A 10,772-nucleotide genomic window follows, 5' to 3' on the forward strand; every position below is an offset into this window, starting at 1 on the left:
CATTAGCACCCACAAACTCATCACCAATGATCTCCAACTTGAACCAAGATACCTAGGTACACAATATCAAGCAGTCACTCATTTTGAGGACACTTTGAGATTTCTAGGGGATGAAAGACAAAAATAATGCCAAAGGACATGGGGGACCCTACCATACAACCAAAAGATTAGGGAGTATAATTCACCTAAAAGAATGAGGGATGCACTAGAGATGACCCCACTGTAAAAGAACGCACTGCAAAGACTCAAAATAAATTGGGTTGTCTTAAAACTCAGTCCACCATTTCTCTTGGATATGTTATAAGGAAGAAAGGAAGAAGAGGAAAAAGGGTAGTGGGAGGAAATAAAGAATCATGCAAGAATTTATCTAGAAGAGGAGAATCCATCAACAAAAACCTGGAATGCCAGAGAGGCCACAAGAGCAATGAAAGACATGTACATAGATTAAGTTGCTCAGAGGATGAGAAACACTTTCAGTAGGGAGGTGATGATGAAGCTCATTAATAGGTAAATTATATGGACCTTAATGCCACTCTCTAGCTTATTAAAATCAATGTTTCTCACATTTCTCTACATGTTTTACTATTTTCTTCTTACTGAGAAGGGTAAATATGAGATGTTATGTCATGTGTCCTAATGTGAATTAATCGCATGATTTGGAGAAATTTTTTCTAATTTAAGTGCAGGAACTTGACGTAGGCAAGAAAGAGGGATTTTAGGAGATTGGTTCTCCCTCCTTAACTACCTGTTCACTCAACAATTCCTCCACCACACCTCATCAGCTCAAAGTTACCAAATTCCAAGCCCACCGAGGTCATTGGCAGTGAAGCTAGTGATAGTTGAAGACAAGTTGATCTCAAGTTGGGAGCCAAGCCTCCCTAAATTTAAGGAAGTTGTTGGTAGCTTTAGTTTTATAAATAAGAATGCCTAGAGCCTCATTAGAATTCGACATTTTTCGTTGTAGCCAAGAGGCATTTTCAAGCTAAGACATTGTGACTGATAAATCTTATGTATTTTTTATATTTTAATGAAAATAAAAAGCATTACCTTGATGCAACACTGAGTTGAATCAGAGGGCTAAAGCTCTTGGGTTAGGGCCCAACCCTAGCAGCAAAGGTTCCTCTTTTTGTACATGTATGCTTAGTGTTGGGCAATTTATTTGCTTAAATTGCTTTCATTAAATTATCAACCAGGGAAACTCGTAAGCTTGTGATGGTGCTAGCAATATATATGCAAGAGTAGGAAACTAACTCTATGTCTAACTAATTGATTTATGATTCAATATAATATGCAAGGGAAGAGGCTCCTAACTAAGGAGGTCCTGGTTGTCCTTCCCTACAGTATTATACATTGAAAAGAAATCATTGATTACATAAAACTAGAAACTTGAAATACAGACAAGAGAATGAATTTAATTGTTGTTCAGATTCAAATAGAGAGAGAGACTAACTTAGTCCCTTGATTGTCCCCTCATATACTGATCCAAAATAAACTAAGATTCATTCATAAGCATAAGAAATGAAATAACTTGAAACATAAAAGCAAAAGAATGAATTTCAATTATCATACAAATCAAATGGAGAGAGTGCCTAACTTAGAGCCTTGGTTGTCCTCTCATATGCTGATAAGATTTTAATTTAAAACTCATTCGTCAATCACAAACAAATCCTCAAACATCTAAGCAATTAAATGAAATAATATCTAATATGAAATAACATGTTCCTTTGATCCTTCTAGAGTGAGCTCAATTCTCCTAAGAACAAAGTGACAAGCTATTCCATATACTACATTAAGGAAACTTATATCTAAAACTACATAATGGAAATATATGTAAAATAAAGCTTTATTCTATTCCATCATAAATTGGATACAATGCTCTAAGAGTCCTCCCCTTTGGAATGGAGGAGGTACTCCTATTTATACAATGGGATGAGATAACAAACTCATAATGATGATCCACTAATCTCTCTTTAGTTCCATACATTTCTCAACCATCTAGACACATAACCCTATCCTCCATGATCTCCTCCATGAGGTCCATGATCTTCTCCATGAGATCATGATCTTTTCCATGAGGCTTATCTTATCAAATTCGAATTTGATCATTCAAGTCCACATAAAGATGCCCTGGAAGCTTCCTTTGTACCTACACATGTCAACAAACTCATTCTAATTGTTAGGTATAAGTATAAGCATATTATTTTCTAAAGTTTAGCCATAAATCCACTTAAAAATGTTAAGAATTAATAAACTTTGGAATAGCATAGTTATGACCCAATAATGAGGTAAATGTAATGATGTGGAGGTGGAATGGAGGTGAGATGAAGGTAAAATGTGAAGATATTGGTGAATAATGGAGTGAAAATAGGGACTATTTTGAGGCCCAACACTTAGATTATTCATAATTAGCTACTGAAGTGATTTCAATTTTGTTTAAACTAAAAGTATTTGGATTATTACTTAGTTTGCTTCCATTTATGGATAGATAGATCAATGGTACAGTGGTGACAGTAAACACTTTAGAAAATCTTGTGCTACTTGCCTTTGCCCCATCTCCCTTATGGGATCATGGGTTGAGGGTTCCATTCACACAGCCCAAAAAAATATTTATTGTTTGATCACTGCATAACTTAGGGCTTTTTTTTGCATAGATCATTGTTTCCGAATTTCTTAGAAGTACCTACAATTTTCATTTTGTTCTTTTGAGTTTGCTATGGTTTAGAATCACTTCTCTTGATAAACTTAGCCATTAGTTATTAATAACTATGTTTTTTTCCTAAATTCAACTCATATTTCCCATATATAAATGATATTGTGCATAAATGAAGAAAATAATGTATGCTGTTGTAGTAGGATCAGATCTATAGGAATACCTCATCTCACTAGCCAACTCCAAGTCTTCTCCACCTACACTACCAATGTCCACCAAACCCTAATCTGAATTCTTGCTTTGTGGCAAAGTGGGCATTTTCCCTGAGCAAGTCCAAGCATATTGAAGCCTTGGACTGAGCCTTGGGTAGTGTACTCCCCCTTTGCCTTATTTCCCCATCAGACACCTTTCCCACACTTCATTCTACCTTTCCTACCTCCCTATAAGCTTTTGGCTTGTTTCTTGTAGTAAAACTAGGCATCATGTAGTAGAACTAGGACATCCTGCAGTCCTATAGGAAACCTTATAGTAGCCCTTCTTAAGCCTCAATTGAGAAGAAATGGACATCTAAGCTTAGGTTAGGCCTCCACTTGGTTTCCATACTCTTGAAAACATTCCAAACGTGTTTCCCCATACCTTTCTCCCCTGCCAAAGAACAAATTGGTTAAATTAGCATTTTCATTCATAAAATTTAAAATCAAAAAGGTTTTTTCTACAATTTCTAGTTAGCACATGCATGCAACAATCACGGTAGTACTTAGATAAAATTCCATGCTCATTTAGTCTAGATAACTAGATGTTTTATGCAAGGTTAAGTTAGGTCTCTTTTGTAAGAAATATGTGTAGATTCTTAGCTAGATGATTTCATGTCACTATATAACAACTTCCAATTCAACACTTTCATTTCTCAGAGTAGAAACCTTCCCTTTCTTCATTAAGAGGGATTTTACCTTTTCCATTTGCTAGTCATACTCCTTCTAGTAAATGGATGATTTGTTTGGAAAACCCTAGTGTTCCAGCCCTAGTTGAAAAGTGACAAGAGTAGACCATTGCATCTACTGTGTATACAACACTGCCACCTCCAAGTTTGTATGAACCCCAAGTTGATGAAGTAAAGTTGGTAGCCCTAGGAGTTCCAACATTCCTACTACAATACTCGTGCTCATCAACTCCCTTTTAATTAGGGAGGTATTCATAATTTTAAAACCAGTATAACATCACTCCCAAACTAAAGAGTTCTCATTATAAGAAGAGTAAGATTAATAAGCCAAATTGTAAGCATAATCATTATGACCAACATTGTCCTTAAGGCCTAACAAGACAAGATCAAATTCATTCAATAGAATTATAGGGTAAGGCTTTACGTGCGATATTGTACTACGTATACAAGGCACATACCCCATCTGAATGTTCATAAGGTATGTCCTTTTATGACTATCCTTATCTTGGATTTTCATTTCTGAATCCTAAAATTTATCCTCTTCGATGGCTCTTATCTTGGATACCTGTGCCATTTTTGAAGAGTGTTAGTTCCTTTCCTTTATTGGATTCTTTATCCTCAAGGAAACTTATTCAATCCTTCACCATTCTCCCTTCATGACTTTCACTTAAACTTATCGATGTTAGTCTTGGTCAAGTGTATGATACATGAAGAAGAGAACACACATGTGATGGCCAAAATCACTCCCTCTCATCCAAAGAGGATATCCCTATTCCCTTTTTATTGGGGAATATATCCTTGCTCCTAGTCAAGGAAACTATTTTACTCCTTCTCAAATCCAGAGCATATTCTAGTCTTCCTTTCAATTTTTTTAAGGTCAAAACGATAGGCCTTATATCTTGTCTTTAGAAGAGTATAAACTACTTGTTCTTAATAGCTACATGGATCCTTCATTTATTCACATATACTATATCAAGATTTATTCCTTCCGAGGTGTCATGGATCCATATTCACTCTTCAATCTTGTGATAGCATCTAGGTCTTCTCTCTTGCTTATAACTTTCATCTTGTCGTCATATATGAAGGAATTACAATGAGCCTTTCCAAAGTTCAAGTTGAGCGTAGCTTCCACATGAATGTGATCTAGATTATTGAACTCCAGGTTATCTTCTTGCATTGCTACCTTGCAATCCCAAGATAAATATATCTTGACTTTCTAATTTCCAAGAATCTTATGTTGAGCTTGCCTCAACATTCTTCTTATATTCCTATAATATTTTTTGAGGTAGAAAAACAATATGATATCCAGATAACCAACAATAAATAAAAGGTGCACTTACCTCCTCATGATTACCTTCTCATGCAAGCATCAACATCCTTATGATCCATATCCACATCAATATTCCTTCATACATTAAAGTGTTCAAGGATCAAACTTGATTACCAAATTAGACCTTTCTTTCAAAGATTATAGTAGATGTTAATAATTATTCTTAGATAATCTAAAGAAAATATTATTCATCCTGGAGTAAGTCAACTTCTTCTTTCAAGCATCATATAATTGTAATACCCTCCTCCCACATTTACCCAAGCTAATAGATCCACTAGGGTAAACATGTTGAAAATACTTAATATGATGTGATTCAACTCCCCATGTGTAGTTAAGGAAGTGGAATTGACAAAACAAAACCAATATGGCATTTCTCAGAAGCTACATAACCTTCAAGAGACAACCAACCCTTCTAGGTGCCCAACCCTTGAGACAACTTGTCATTTTTCTATGGTAAACCCCCAGTCACTCCCATGACAAGACATGCATGTGACTAAGACCCTCCTGTCACTCCCACAATAGGGTATGCATGCAACTGTGGCCTTTTCCAAGAAATGATGAGCTAGTGACCCTAGATTTTGTGCCTCTTTTTCAAGGCGAGGTCTGAGTCCTCTGCCCAAAACTTCATGAAACTTCCATAAGTAATAGATAACAATGAATATAAGCTAATAATGCAAACATTGGTAGAATGAAATGACATGACCACTACTATGAATGATAAGAATTTCGTCAAACATATCACAAACATGTAATCTACAACTCATAACCACAAATCTAAGCATTGAGGTCTCATACTTACCTAATAATTTTAAGAAGAATTGATTCCTTATCACAGTAGTTGCATTATCAACTATTAGTTCATATATTTATTCACATTTCTTGTACTAATCAAATCACAATGAGAGATATAACTAGATTTTTTCATGAACCATTCTTATAACCAACATAATAACAAGAGTAGAACAACCATAAAAAGAACATATTAACAATTACATTTACACATGAAATACCAAAGGAAAAGGAGTTTTTATTAATGTATGCATAAGACAACTAGGTGAGGGACTTCCATGACCCACCCGACCATATATTGGGTTGAACCAAATGTTTCTTTCATTCAATCACCCCCATTCCATATTCCAAGCACGAATGTGGGACTAACAACACAACCAATCAATTTTTCCTTGAGCTTTACCATATATCCACAAAAGCATTCGTAATATCGAAACCCTCATCAATACAATGATTCTTTACTGCAATCCCACTAGATCACTAGGCCTTAAACAACTATCGATGCATCTGGATCTCTCCACCTAAACCATGAGGAATTTTTCTATCTCCACCTCTCCACTTTATAGTGTATCCTACCATTACCGATCAAGGGATTCCTAGGCATATGAACTCTCCACCCTCTCAGATTTATCATGTATCCCTCCATTATCAGTCAAGGGATTCCTAGGCCCAATCAAGGGTATTCACAACCATACTTTACTATGTATCCCATAGGGGGATTCCTCAACCTTGTGATTAATCGTGAGACAACCCCAATCAGCTTTGAATCCATATGGAAATCTAGATCAACCAAAACAAGAGAGTCCCACCACACAATGGCTATTCAGAACTGGCAAGGCAAAGCTGAAAACCATTGTCACACCTAGAAATACCATTATAGAAACATAACCAAAAACACACATGCATGTACCATGCATGTCAAAACTGGAAATAAAATCATACATGTAACTTGATACCTGAAAGTAATCTCATTGTAGTCACTTGAATCTCATTCTTCCTTACTTGATCCTTGTTTCCTATTGCTTTCATTTCCTTCCTTTTCCTTCTTTCCTCTAATGCTAGAGTGCTCCAAGATTACTCTAAGTGTCCAAGAGTATGAGGGAGTAGAGAGAATGGAGAGAGCTCCAAAATTGAACTGACAAAAGTTTGTGAACTGATCCTTAGTAGCCTTTTTATGAATGAGGTCTCTATTTTCTTCATTTTCCATTATTTTCCTTCATTTTACTCCTCACATGAAACATGTGAACTTTCACCTTTATTTTCTGCTGATTTCCATTATTTTCATAAAGAAAATGCTTACTAATGCCAATTTTCCTTTCTAAAGCCTTTTCCATTTCATTTTACAATTTCCATAGCCATAATAAATGAGATAAACACCCACACTAGGATGTTTTTCCCAACATTCAACTTATAATATGTATCCCATGGCCTTGGTTGTTATTTGTTCTTTATTAAATTTATTACATGGAATTTTGACCAGGGCTATTACAGAACCCTCCCCCTTGGGAGAACATCATCCTCGGTCTTCCATGAGACCTACAACTAGCAAGATTGATATAAAGCAAAACATACTTCGCATGGATATTTATAACTTAGCTCAATGCAACATTTACAATGATCAACTTATTGAAAGAAAATCAACATGAAAACATAGAAACATGACAGCCATACCACTTATTAGAGCTTTATAACACAACTCATGGAGATATTTACATCCATATAAATATATAAAATTACCAAAACATATGCAAAAAACATTTGCTCAACTAGAAAATAGAGAAGCATACATAGCCCACATCTAATATGCCATCTCCCATGTAAATTAATTGAACCCAAAGTGCTCCCCTACACTTTATCTTGCTTGATTGCTCTGTTCTGGAGCATGATCATCTTTCTCTAAAAAATACATTGAGGTTTCAACTAGAATTATTCTTTTGGCTCCACCTGCAATACAGATCAGCCAATCACATGATCAACATCTTTAACACAGTTTTTAAGCAATGACACATGGAAAACGTAATGGAATTTCATTGTTAGAGGAATTGCAATTCGATAGCCTATTGGTCGAATCCTTTCAAGAATTTTGAACATTCCACAAAATCAAGTTTCCAACTTGGTACATGATCCAATCCTCAAGGAGATCTTCTTGGGCTTGATGTGAAAGTACAGTTGTTCCCCAACCTAAAAGTCCTTAAACATCATGTTTTGATTTGCATAATTTTTTTTTTCTATGTTGTCTTCATATTCTTCTTTATTACCTACATTTATCATTCCATCTCTACCAACATGTATGGTCTTATCAACATCGTATTCATTGGATCACTCTAAGTCATGGGAGTATTACAAATCTACCCATACAATGCCTCAAATGGACTCATCCTTAGTGACTCTTAATAACCATTTTTATAATCGAAATAAACAATGGAAGGTAGTCCTCCCATCTCCTTTTCTGATGCATCACATACATCCTTAACATGTCCTCCAAGATCCTATTGACCCTCTTTATCTGTCCATTTGTCTGGGGATGATAAGTTATGCTGAAGGGAAACCCTATACCCAAACCTTCAAATAACTCCTAGAATCTATAAGTGAACTTAGCATCCCTATTTGACACAATTTTCCTTGGAAAACCATGCATCCTCACTATATTTTGAATGAATATGTGGCCACATCATTAGTTGAATAGGTAGATTTCATTAGAATGAAGTGTGCTACCTTTTTCAACTTGTCCACCACAATCACGATGGAATCATGTTTTCTAGATTTCCATGACAAACTTGTGATGAAATCCATGGAATTGACCTCCCATTTCCACTCTGGAATCAAAATGGGCTGTAGTAATCCAATTAGGTGCTTATATTATGCTTTTACTAGTTGAAAATCTAAGTATCTAGCCACAAACTCTGCCACTTCCTTCTTCATATTCAATTAATAGTAACATTTCTTCACTGCTTCCAATGTCTTCTGGTATCCTAGGTGCCTTGAATATAGTTTTGCATGGAATTATCTCAAGATAGTCTTCATGAGATCATTGTCATTTGACACATAGATTCCGTCCCTAAATTTTACCAAACCATTTGAGCTGAGATGATAGTCAACATCATGATCACCTATACCCTACTGTAACCTATGCCTAAGCTCCATGTACCTATCATCCTATTGTCCTACATGTAAAATATGATCTTGTAAGTCTTTCCCATAAGAAATAATAGTTTTTATATGATTCACCTACACTATCCTGCGAAGAGCATCTACAACCATGTTTTCTTTACCCTGAATCTACCTGATCTCGAAATCAAACTCACTAATCATGGAAAACCATATCAATTTCTTGGCATTCAAATTTGGTTGGTCAAATAAGTATCTCAATCCATTATGATCAATCATAAGTACAAGCCTCCTACCAAGAATATAAAGCCTTCACATCTTCAAAGCATGGATGATTGCTGCCAACTCGAGATCATGTGTTGGATAATTCTACTCGTTCTCATTCATCTTCCATGACTCACAACACGCTACCTATTATTCCCACATTAAGGCTCCACCAGTTTGTCTCTTGCATATATTTGTACACACCACAAACTCTTTGTCTGAATCTACAATTTTTAAGACTAGAGCATTCGTAAACAACTGCTTTAATTGCTCAAAACTTGTTGCACATTCCTAGGTCCATTAAAATTTCTTACCTTACCTTAGTAGTGATTTAATAAGACATACAATTTGAGAGAATTTCCCATTGAACCTCCTATAATAACTTTCTAGCCCCATAAATGATCTTACCTCATCCACATTTCTAGGAACCGCACACTCCATGATAGCTCTTAACTTCTCTGACTACACTACTATGCCTTCCTTAGAAACAACATGTCCCGAGTAATGTACCCCTCTCTAAAAGAAACTTCATTTTCTAAGCTTGGCATATCACTGATGCTCCCTTAGCAATATGAACACTACCACTAATTTTTCGGCTTGTTCTTCCTCATTCTTAGAATATATCAATATATCATCAATGAACACAATGACAAACTTGTCTAGATAAGGACATTTCACACTATTCATTAAGAACATGAAAGCAGCTGGAGCATTAGTCAAACCAAATGGAACTACAACAAACTCATAATGTCCATACCTAGTCCAAAAAGCAGTCTTGTAAATATCATCTTGTTTGATGTGTAGCAGATGGTATCTTGATCTCAATTCAATCTTAGAGAACATTTTTTCTCCCTTCAATTGGTTGAACAAGTCATCAATTCTCGACAGAAGATACCTGTTCTTAATGGTCACCTTATTCAACTTCTTGTAATAAATGCATAACATGAGAGTACCATTCTTCTTCTTTACAAAAAACATTGTTTCACCCTAAGGTCATATAGTTGGCCTAATGTATCCATTGTAAAGCATTTCCTTCAACTGCAAATTTAGCTCTACTAACTATAGTGTTCTCATCATGTATGGTGCCTTTGATGGGGGCATTGCCCCTGGAACCAACTCAATAGACAATTCCTCTTCTCTATGAAGAGGTATCTCTATAATTTCTTCTAGAAACGCATCATGAAATTGCTACAAGATCAAGTAACTCTTCATAACCTTTGCATCCTCAACATCCTTAATTCTAACACTAAAAATATGTGCTACAAATAAGGCACACCATTTTCGACAACCATACTTTACCTCCATAACTTTCACCATTGTAACTAATGTAGCTTTCCTCTTACCCTAGAATAATCTTTTTTCCCCATTATCATCCATGCATTCAATATCTTTGTCATAACAGTCCACCTTATTTATGTGAAGATACAACCAATCCATACCTAAAAGCATACTATATGATCCCAATACCAATCGACCTTATTTATGTGAAGATACAACCAGTCTATACCTAAAAGCATACTATATGATCCCAATGACAGTACATTCAAATGTGATGAGGTAGGCATACCATTCAACTTGAATGCACGAGCTCTTACCCAATGATGAAAACTTTTCTTTGTACCTATAGCCAATTTCACTAACCAACATTATGCATGCACTTCTTCATTAAAACCGTACTTATCAACCAAGTC

The sequence above is a fragment of the Pinus tabuliformis genome, chromosome 1_2, assembly GCF_031772625.1.
Source record: "Pinus tabuliformis cultivar Carrire ecotype Pingquan chromosome 1_2, CPIR1, whole genome shotgun sequence".
Taxonomy (NCBI): Eukaryota; Viridiplantae; Streptophyta; class Pinopsida; order Pinales; family Pinaceae; genus Pinus; species Pinus tabuliformis.